Raw genomic sequence first — 9,691 nt, 5'->3', positions numbered from 1 at the left:
CCTCTCCTGCACCCCCTTCACCCTAATCCTACACCCCCTCCTGTGCCACCAGCCACTGACCCTCTCCTGCACCCCTTCACCCCTAACCCCTGCGCCTCAACCCCTGCCCCTCTCCTGCACCCCCTTCATCCCTAACCCCTGCACCCCCTCCTGTGCCACCAGCCACTGCCATCTCCTGCACCCCCTTCACCTCTATCCCCTCCACCCCCTCCTGTGCCACCAGCCACTGCCCCTCTCCTGCACCCCCTTCACCCTAATCCTACACCCCCTCCTGTGCCACCAGCCACTGACCCTCTCCTGCACCCCTTCACCCCTAACCCCTGCGCCTCAACCCCTGCCCCTCTCCTGCACCCCCTTCACCCCTAACCCCTGCACCCCCTCCTGTGCCACCAGCCACTGCCCCTCGCCTGAACCCCCTTCACCCCTAACCCCTGCAGCCCCTACTGTGCCACCAGCCACTGACCCTCTCCTGCACCTCCTTCACCCCTAACCACTGCGCCCCAACCCCGCCCCTCTTCTGCACCCCTTCACCCTAATCCCTCCACCCCCTCCTGTGCCACCAGCCACTGACCCTCTCCTGCACCAGCTTCACCCCTAACCCCTGAACCCCCTCCTGTGCCACCAGAAACTGCCGCTCTCCTGCACCCCCTTCACCCCAACCCCTTCCCCCGCTCTTTTGTCCCCAACCCCTGCGCCTCCTCCTGCACCCACGTGCGGACAGTGATCTGTGTGCATGGAGCAGCTAGCATTGCTCCTCCCTAGGATGATGCTCCTCCGGGTACCCCTAGGGGCTGTGGGGGTGGGGAGATGAGAAGTGACGTCATCCGAGCTCCCTGCATCCAGGTCACTTTCCTCAGCTGGGCTGCATAAGGGGAGGACAGAGAGCAGCAGCTTCTGATGCTCCCCTCACAGCACAGCCCAGGTGGGGAAAGTGACCAGGACGCATGGAGCACATAGTGTTGCTCCTCACTCCCCCCAACCCTCTATGGGCCCATGGAGGAGCATTGGGGCAGGGGAGAGCAGTGAGCACCTTTGCACTGCCACACGGTGCCCTTTGACCCCCTGGAGCCTTGGGTGGCTGCTGGGGGCCCCACCCCTAGTGCCGGCCAGGCTCCCCAGCACAAGCAGCAGAAAACACAGGGAGACTGGCCCCACACTGAGTAGCGGTAGCCTAGGCGGCACGTAATGGAGGTCGGGGGGGCTCAGTCTCCCCAAACCTTGCATCACCAAGGGGACAGTGGGGCCCATGACTGGGACCCCGGCCAAATTAGGCCACCCTGCAAAAGTCTCCCCTATGTCAGCCCCAGGGCTGGAGGAGCTCCCACTCCCTGCTACGGCCCAGGGGCTGCAGCAGGGGTACGGAGCTTCTCTGGTCTCAGGGCTGCAGCGGGGCAGGGGTAAAGGAGTGACAGGGTGGGGCTGGTGGGGGAAGGGGTGGAACAGAGGTGATAGTGGATGGGGCTATGGGTGGAATGGGGCAGAGCCACAGACAGAAGGGGGTGCATGGTTCTGGTGCTGGGGCCCCCACACTTGTTCTCCCTTTCCCTGGGCTTTGGCATCACTAGCCCCTGCTTAGCGAGTAGGGTTCAGTGGTCCCCATAATGTGGGGTATGACTCCTAGGGAGACACAAAGGAACATTCATGGGGGCACCTCAGGGCCTGAGTCAGCCCCCATGGAGGGCAGGGAGGAAGCACCACTCAGCCCCACTCTGTCCCAGCTCTTCCCCAACCCCACCCTCAGTCTGGGCCTCTGGCTCCCAGCCCAGCGATGACCCCCTTGCCCCTGTCCGCATCCCTCTCCCCAGCAAGCAACAGCCCCACTCCCAGCCCTACTTCTCGACCGTGGCTTCCGAGGGGCCACAGCCATGGCTAAGAGGGCACAATGTGAAATATTTGGGGACCACTGTTTTAGCGTGATGTCCTCAATCCTTCTCTGCAGTCCAATAAAAGCTATTCCTCACCCATCTACCCCTCCATCAGGATGGACTAGGTCTGTTCTGCTGCCCTTCACTCATACAGGAAGGAGAATAATATTTTATTCCACTCAATCCTAAAGTGATTTGTAACCCAAGACCATCCCAAACTGGTCATTTTGTGGAAGCGGCCCCATCATGCTGCATAGCTAGGCAGAGTAGGTGTGTCTATGCAAACACGGTCTGTTCCTGAAGTCTTACCCCAGCTCCTCACTAGATGTGAGAGGGGAGCTCATTCAGTCCTTGCTTATGCTCAGATGAGGTGGCCCAGTGGTTAAGGTGATGGACTGTTAATCCATTGTGCTCTGCATGCATGGGTTCGAATCCCATCTTCACTCAATGCATTTAGTCTTGACTCTTCCTTTATAGACAACCATCTCCCCACTTGGTACAATAACAGACACAACAATGTTGCTTCTTGCAAACAAAAACCTTCTCAGAAACTCCAACACCCCCGCCCCGGCTTTAAATAAAATGTCTAAATCCCAGATTTCTAAAAAATGTCTCTAGTTCTGTATTTCGTAGTTTTTATCTTAAAAGCTAATGTTTCCTCAAGCTGAATAAGGCAACGCTTCAAAGGAAAATATTAGAAATGGTAGGGGAGAAATAGGAAAGGAAAAAGCCTCTTTTCTCAGGAGATACAAACTCGACTCCCTCCTGTCTCTATCACCAGTGGATTTTGCCTCCCTCCTTCTGAGGTGTAAATAAAATAAAGAGGAGACAAGGTGGTTTGGCACAAACAAAGGTAAGTGTAGTCAGGGTAAAGGTACAGAAAGCTGGGGGAACAGGGGAAAATGCAAACTTAATGAATACAATGAAACAGTGACTGGGTTTGGGAGCTTAACGCTCAGGCCCATAAACCCTCCCTTGGAAACTAGAAAACACTAAACAATGCCCCAACACAGAAACCTTTCCCCACTGTTCAGGTGCAGTGGATCCCAGGTGCCGGCGTGACGCCCAGGACCTTCCACTCTCCCGCTGATTTAGAACCGTTGAGGAGGAGCACTGGGGAGTCCAGACGACGGTTGGGTTTCGTTGCTGGCACGGAGGCCCTCTGGGATGCTGGACACCAGGAATGCAGGACGGCAGGAATGGGGGGGACAGGCCTCCTGTTCCTCAGTCTCACGATGGGACCGAGGGGGTTCTTCACTCTCCAGCTTGGGAGCACTGTGAAGACACGACCGTGGACGGGTGACTCAGAGGTTCCCTCCTTCCTCATCACTGCACAACTGTTATCTTTTGTCTGAGCCAGGCAGAGTTTATCTTCATCACGTTCTATCCATCCACTTCTCAAAGTGTCATGTGATGAAGCATTCTCCGTTGTCTGTGCTTGGAGATGATGCTTTGACTTCTTTAATCCTCTATCAGAGTCGCTATGAGTGGAGAAGAAAGTGTCAAAGACCTGGGAGAGGAATTCAAATGGATCCCAAACACAGTGCGATCATTGGGAGTTTAAATCCCAGGTTCCATCTATTGGCAAAGCCACTTCTAACAAGGTAGCTGTTTTGTCCCCCATTATGGCACAAGTTTGAAATATGGGCAGCATAGAGCCAATATTCATAACATCAACTACATAAATGATACACATCTAGAGATACCATCATTATAATTAGCCAATCAGAACGTCTCCATAGACCCCTTACAAAACAACCTTTCTACAATATTGACTGCAAATATAGAACAGTGGTGGCAACGGTGATCTATACAGTTACAGATTATGTCAATAACGTCACAGGAGGTGACATGGCATCAGTGAGACTGATATTGGAATAGCTTTCAGTTTTGGTGTCCTCATTTGAAAAAGATGTTGTGAAATTGGAGCTAGGGCAGCAAAGAGCTACCAAATGTTCTGAGGGCTGGAGAAAAATACCTTCTAGTGAGCTATTGAAAGAGCTCAACCTGTTTAGCTTATGAAAAGAAGATTGAAAGGTGACTTCGCTGAAGTGTTGAAGTGCCTTAATGGAGAGAAAAGATTGGTTATTAAAGGGCTCTTGAATCTAGCAGAGAAAGGCCTAACAAGACCCAATGATTGGAAGGTGAAAAGAGACAAATTCCTATTACAACTAAGGCACAAATAGTCAACAGCGAGGATGATTCACTTGCTATTTTTGCATCATTTGAGCGTTCTATGCAGAAGACTAGAAATGTTTCTATTAACCTGAATGTTAGATCATTTTAACATTGGCTGGAATCACAATGTTAAATTAGTTCTTATGACTTTAATAACTGATACTTCCTCTATCTCAGGACTAGCTATTAAACTGATTTTTGGACTAGGGAGATGGAATAGCAGCTTCCTCCATCCCTTGCACACATCACCCTGTTACTGTGGCACTGAACCCCCAGGAGCGATGGACCTCCCTATGGGGAGAATATCGTGGTTGAAGAGCAACGAAGAAAAATGGTGTTGTCTGTGTTCCCATTTGGTTTGTTCTGAGTATGGTTTTGAGTGGTTTGTAACTCTTTCATCAGTTATTAGTAACATCTTATTATCAGGCCTCTGAACTGAAAGGCTGCTCTTGCAGGTTTTACTTTGTCGTTGTTTGTAGGTCAAAGAGCCAATTTCTTAGGCCTCGTCTACACTACACATTTAAACCGAATTTAGCAGCATTAAAACGAATTAACCCTGCACCCGTCCGCACAATGAAGCCCTTTATATCGATATAAAGGGTTCTTAATACCGATATCTGTACTCCTCCCCAACGAGGGGAGTAGCGCGGAAATCGGTATTGCCATGTTGGATTAGGGTTAGTGTGGCCGCAATTCAATAGTATTGGCCTCCGGGCGGTATCCCACAGTGCACCCTTGTGACCGCTCTGGAAAGCAATCTGAACTCGGATGCACTGGCCAGGTAAACAGGAAAAGCCCCGCAAATTTTGAATTTCATTTCCTGTTTGCCCAGCATGGAGCTCTGATCAGCACAGGTGGCGATGCAGTCCCAAACCCAAAACGAGCTCCAGCGTGGACCATCTGGGAGGTACTGGATCTGATCGCTGTGTGGAGAGACAAATCTGTTCTATCAGAGCTCCGTTACAGAAGACGAAATGACAAAGCATTTGAAAAAATCTCCAGGCTATGATAGACAGAGTCCACCGCCGGGACTCAGCACAGTGCTGCGTGACAAGCGTAACGGAAAGCCAAAGAATCAAATGGATGTTCATGGAGGGAGGGAGGGGAGACTGAGGACTCCAGCGATCCCACAGTCCCCGCAGTCTTTGAAAAGCATTTGCATTCTTAGCTGAGCTCCCAATGCCTGAACAGTCAAACACATTTTCCCAAGTGTTTCAAGGGACCCTGGAACTAGGCAAAGGGGTCCAACGGGCAGGGCCCCTGGAGCTAGGTTTAGGGGCCCCAGAGATAGGGCCCCTTGAGCTAGGGTTGGGGGACCCATGCATAGGTCCGATTGACCTAGGATAAAAAGCCCCATGGGTAGGGCCTCTGAAGCTAGGGTTAGGGGACCCAGGGGTACAGGGCCTGTAGATAGGGCTAAGGGTCCCACGAGAAGGGACCTTGGAGCTAGGGTTAGGGGCCCCACGGGAAGGGCCGTTGGAGCTAGGGTTAGGGTTCCCACATGTAGGGACCCTGGAGCTAGGGCTAGGAGCCCCAGGGACGGGGCCACAGGAGCAAGGGTTGGGGGTCCCAGGGGTGGGGTGCCTGGAGCTAGTGTTCGGGTGTCTAGGGGTGGGGCCCCTGGAGCTAGGGTTAGCGGCCCCATGGGCAGGGCACCTTGAGCAAGGGTTTGGATCCCCAGCAATGGGGCCTCTGGAGCAAGGGTTAGGGGTCCAAGGGGTGGGACCCATGGAACTAGGGTTAGGGGTCCCACTGGTAGGGCCCCTGAAGCTAGAGTTAGGGGACCCAGGGGTAGGGCCCATGCAGCTAAGGTTTGGAGCCCCAGAGATGGGGCCCATGGAGCTAGGGATAGGGATTCCAGGAGTGGGGCCCCTGGAACTAGGGTTAGAGGCCCCACGGGTAGGGCCCCTGAAGGTAGGGTTAGGCACCCCAGGGGTAAGGCTCCTGGAGCTAAGATTAGGGGTCCCACGGGTAGGTCCCCTGGAGCTAGGATTATGGGTCAAATGGGCACGAAGCCAGGAGCTAAGGTTAGAGCTCCCACAGGTAGGACCTCAGGAGCTAGGGTTAGGGGCCCAAGGATAGGGCCCCTGGAGCTTGGGTTAGGGATCCTAAGGGAAGGGCCTCTGGAGCTAGGGTTAGGTGCCCCATGGGCAGGAGCCCAGGAGCTAGATTTAGGGGCCCCAAGGATGGGGCTCCTGGAGCTAGGGTTAAGGTCCCCACGGGTAGGGCCCATGGAGCTAAGGCTAGGGGCCCCATGGGGAGGTCTCATAGAGATAGGATTAGGGTCCCCACGGGTAGGGCCCCTGGAGATAGGGTCAGGGGCCCCAGGGATAGAGCCCCTGGAGCTAGTGTCAGGGACTCTAACCCCCAGATGGCAAAGTTAGTTGTCTGACCGCGAGAGAGACAGGCAACACCAGCAAGGTCCGATCAAAAGCTCTTTATTGACAAGTGCACGCATCAATATAGAGCAGCTCGTCTCCCAAGAGAACCAGACCGCTCTTTAAATCTTAGTATAAGCCTATATAGACAGTTCTGTGGCGTCATAAATTATTCACTGGAGCAACCCACTCCCTTCTTTTAACAACTAGAAACTAGACACCTTTAGTATACATACATACCTAAAGTTAGAAATGTAGGGGAGTTAAAAACAAACAACGAACAAAACCAGGGAGTGAAAACAAGGAGGCTGGGAAACTAGGGCTCTTATCAGTTCTTCGAAGGAGCTGCCCTAACACAGCACATCTGGTACTATGCCAGGAATGCAGCTTCTCGCTTATCTCACTTTTTCCCAGCGCTTGTGAGACATGCTGCTGCTTCTCAGTGTTTTCCACTCAGGAATTACCCAAAAACCTCTGTTAGCCTGACTTTGGTCAGGTTGGCATACCTGGTTTTGTCTGCAAGATCTTTATTCAGGCCTAACACTAGGGATAGGGGCTCCACGAGTACGGTTCCTGGAGCTAGGACTGGGGGCCCAAGGGGTATGCCCCCTGGAGCTAGGGATAGGGGTCACAAAAGTAGGGCCTTTGGAGCTAGGGTTAGGGGCCCAACGGGTGGGGTCCCTGAAGCTAGGGATAGGAGATCCATGGGTAGGGCCCCTGGAACTAGGGTTAAGGGCCCCAGGGATGGGGCCCCTGAAGCTAGGGTAAAGGGTCCCGGGGGTGGGGCGCCTGGAGATAGGTTTAGGGGCCCGACGGGTATAGCCCCTGCAGCTAGGGTTAGGGGCCCCAATGGTAGGGCCCCTGGAGCTAGGTTTGGGGTTCCCACGGGTAAGGACTCTGTAGCTAGGGTTAGATCCCCATGGGTTGGGCCCCTGGAGCTACGGTTAGAAGCCATAGGGATGGAGCCCTTGGAGCTAGGGTTAGGGGTACTGGGGGTCAGGCCCCTGGAGCTAGGGTTAGGGGCCCACGCATATGGCATCTGGAGCTAGGGTTAGGGGACACAGGGGTAAGGCCCCTATAGCTAGGGTTAGTGGTCGCATGGGTAGGGCCTCTGGAGCTAGGGTTAGGGGCCCCACAGGAAGGGACCCTAGAGTTTGGGTTAGGGGCCCCAGGGCTGGGGCTCATGGTGCTAGGGTTAGGGGTCCTAGGGGTGGGCCCTGGACCTAGGGATAGGGGTATCATAACCTTAGTCCCAGATTTGGACCTTAGCGTCCAAAATATGGGGGTTAGCATGAAAACCTCCAAGCTTAGTTACAAGCTTGGACCTGGTACTTGCTGCCACCACCCAAAAAATTAGAGTGTTTTGGGGCACTCTGGTCCCCCTGAAAAACCTTCCCTGGGGACCCCAAGACCCAAATCCCTTGAGTCTCACAACAAAGGGAAATAATCCTTTTTCCCTTCCCCCCTCCAGGTGCTCCTGGAGAGATACACAGACACAAGCTCTGTGAAACTACAGAGAGTAACTCCCCCTCTCTGTTTCCAGTCCTGGAAACAAAAAGTACTTTCCTATTCCCCCAGAGGGAATGCAAAATCAGGCTAGCAATCCAACACACAGATCTCCCCTTGATTTCTTCCTGCCACCAATTCCCTGGTGAGTACAGACTCAATTTCCCTGAAGTAAAGAAAAACTCCAACAGGTCTTAAAAGAAAGCTTTAAGTAAAAAGAAAGAAAAATACAAATGGTCTCTCTGTATTAAGATGATACAATACAGGGTCAATTGCTTAAAAGAATATTGAATAAACAGCCTTATTCAAAAAGAATACAAATCAAAGCACTCCAGCACTTATATTCATGCAAATACCAAAGAAAAGAAACCATATAACTTACTATCTGATCTCTTTGTCCTTACACTTAGAAACAGAAGATTAGAAAACAGAACTACTTCTCCAAAGCTCAGAGAAAGCAGGCAGGCAGACAAAAGACTCAGACACAACTTCCCTCCACCCAGAGTTGAAAAAATCCGGTTTCCTGATTGGTCCTCTGGTCAGGTGCTTCAGGTGAAAGAGACATTAACCCTTAGCTATCTGTTTATGACAAGGGGTCCTAGTGCTGGTGTGCCTGGAGCTACGGTTAGGGGCCCCAGGGGTAGAGCCCATTGACCTAGTGTTAGGGGTCCCACGGGTTGGGACACTGGAGCTAGGGACAGGGACCTCATGGGTAGGGCCCCTGGAAATTGGGTTAGTGGTTCCATGCGTAGAGCCCTTGTAGCTAGAGTTAGCGGGCGCATGGCTAAGGCCCTTGTAGATAGGATTTGGGGCCCCAGGGACTTGGCCCTTGAGCTAGGGTTAGTGTTCGCGTGGGTGGGGCCCCTGGAGCTAGTGTTTGGGTTTCCAGGGGGGTGGGGTCTATGGAGCTAGGGCTAAGGACCCCATGGGTAGGGCCTCTTTAGCTAAGGTAAGGGCCTTACGGGCAGGGTGCCTGGAGCAAGCGTTAGGGGGCCCACGGGTAGGGCCCTTGGAATTAGGGTTAGGAGCCCCAGGTATGGGGCCCCTGGAGCTAGGGTTAGGGGATGCAGGGGTGGGGTCCCTGGAGCTTGGGTTAGGGGCCCCACGGAGAGGGCCCCTGTAGATAGGGGTAGTGGCGCAAGGGGTAGGGCCCCTGGATCTTTGGTAACGGACCCAAGGGGTAGGGCTCCAGAAGCTAAGGTTAGGGGTCCCATAGGCATGGCCATTGGAACTAGGATTATGATTCCCACATGTAGGGCCCCTGGAGCTAGGGTTAGGGTTCCCAGGGGTGGGGCCTCTGGACCTAGTGTTAGGGGCACCACGAGGACGGCCCCTGGAGCTAGGGTAAGGTCCCACGGGTAGAGCCCTTGGAGCTAGGGTTAGGGGAAGCACGGGTAGGGCCCCTGGAGCTAGCTGTAGAAGCCCCACGAGAAGGGCCCCTAGAGCTGGGTTAGGGAAACCAGGGATGGGGCCCCTGGAGGTAGGGTTAGGGCCCCAAGGGTTAGAGCCCCTGGAGTTTCCATTAGGGGTCCCATGGGTAGGATCCCTGGAGCTAGGGTTAGAAGCCCTAGGAGTAGATCCTCTGGAGCTGGGGATATGAGCCTCAGTGGTAGGGCCCCTGGAGCTAGGGTTAGGGGTCTCACGGGTAAGGCCTCTGGAACTAGGGTTAGGGGACCACAGGTAGGGGCCCTGCAGTTAGGGTTAGGGGTCCCACTGGTAGGGCCCCTGAAGCGAGGGTTAGGGGCCCCACGGGTTGGGCCCCTG

General features: G+C 53.8%; 1 non-coding gene across 1 annotated transcript; it reads left to right on the top strand.

Moving 5' to 3' along the window:
* Nucleotides 1-2,229: 2,229 nt before the first annotated feature.
* Nucleotides 2,230-2,312, top strand: TRNAN-GUU (transfer RNA asparagine (anticodon GUU)). Its single transcript has one exon. It is a non-coding gene; the product is annotated as a tRNA-Asn (tRNA).
* The last annotated feature ends 7,379 nt before the right edge of the window (nucleotides 2,313-9,691 follow it).

This window comes from Gopherus flavomarginatus, unplaced genomic scaffold (assembly GCF_025201925.1).
Source record: "Gopherus flavomarginatus isolate rGopFla2 unplaced genomic scaffold, rGopFla2.mat.asm mat_scaffold_157_arrow_ctg1, whole genome shotgun sequence".
Lineage (NCBI taxonomy): Eukaryota > Metazoa > Chordata > Testudines > Testudinidae > Gopherus > Gopherus flavomarginatus.
Note: the sequence above shows the minus strand (reverse complement) of the source record. Positions and strands in the feature narration are given on the sequence as shown.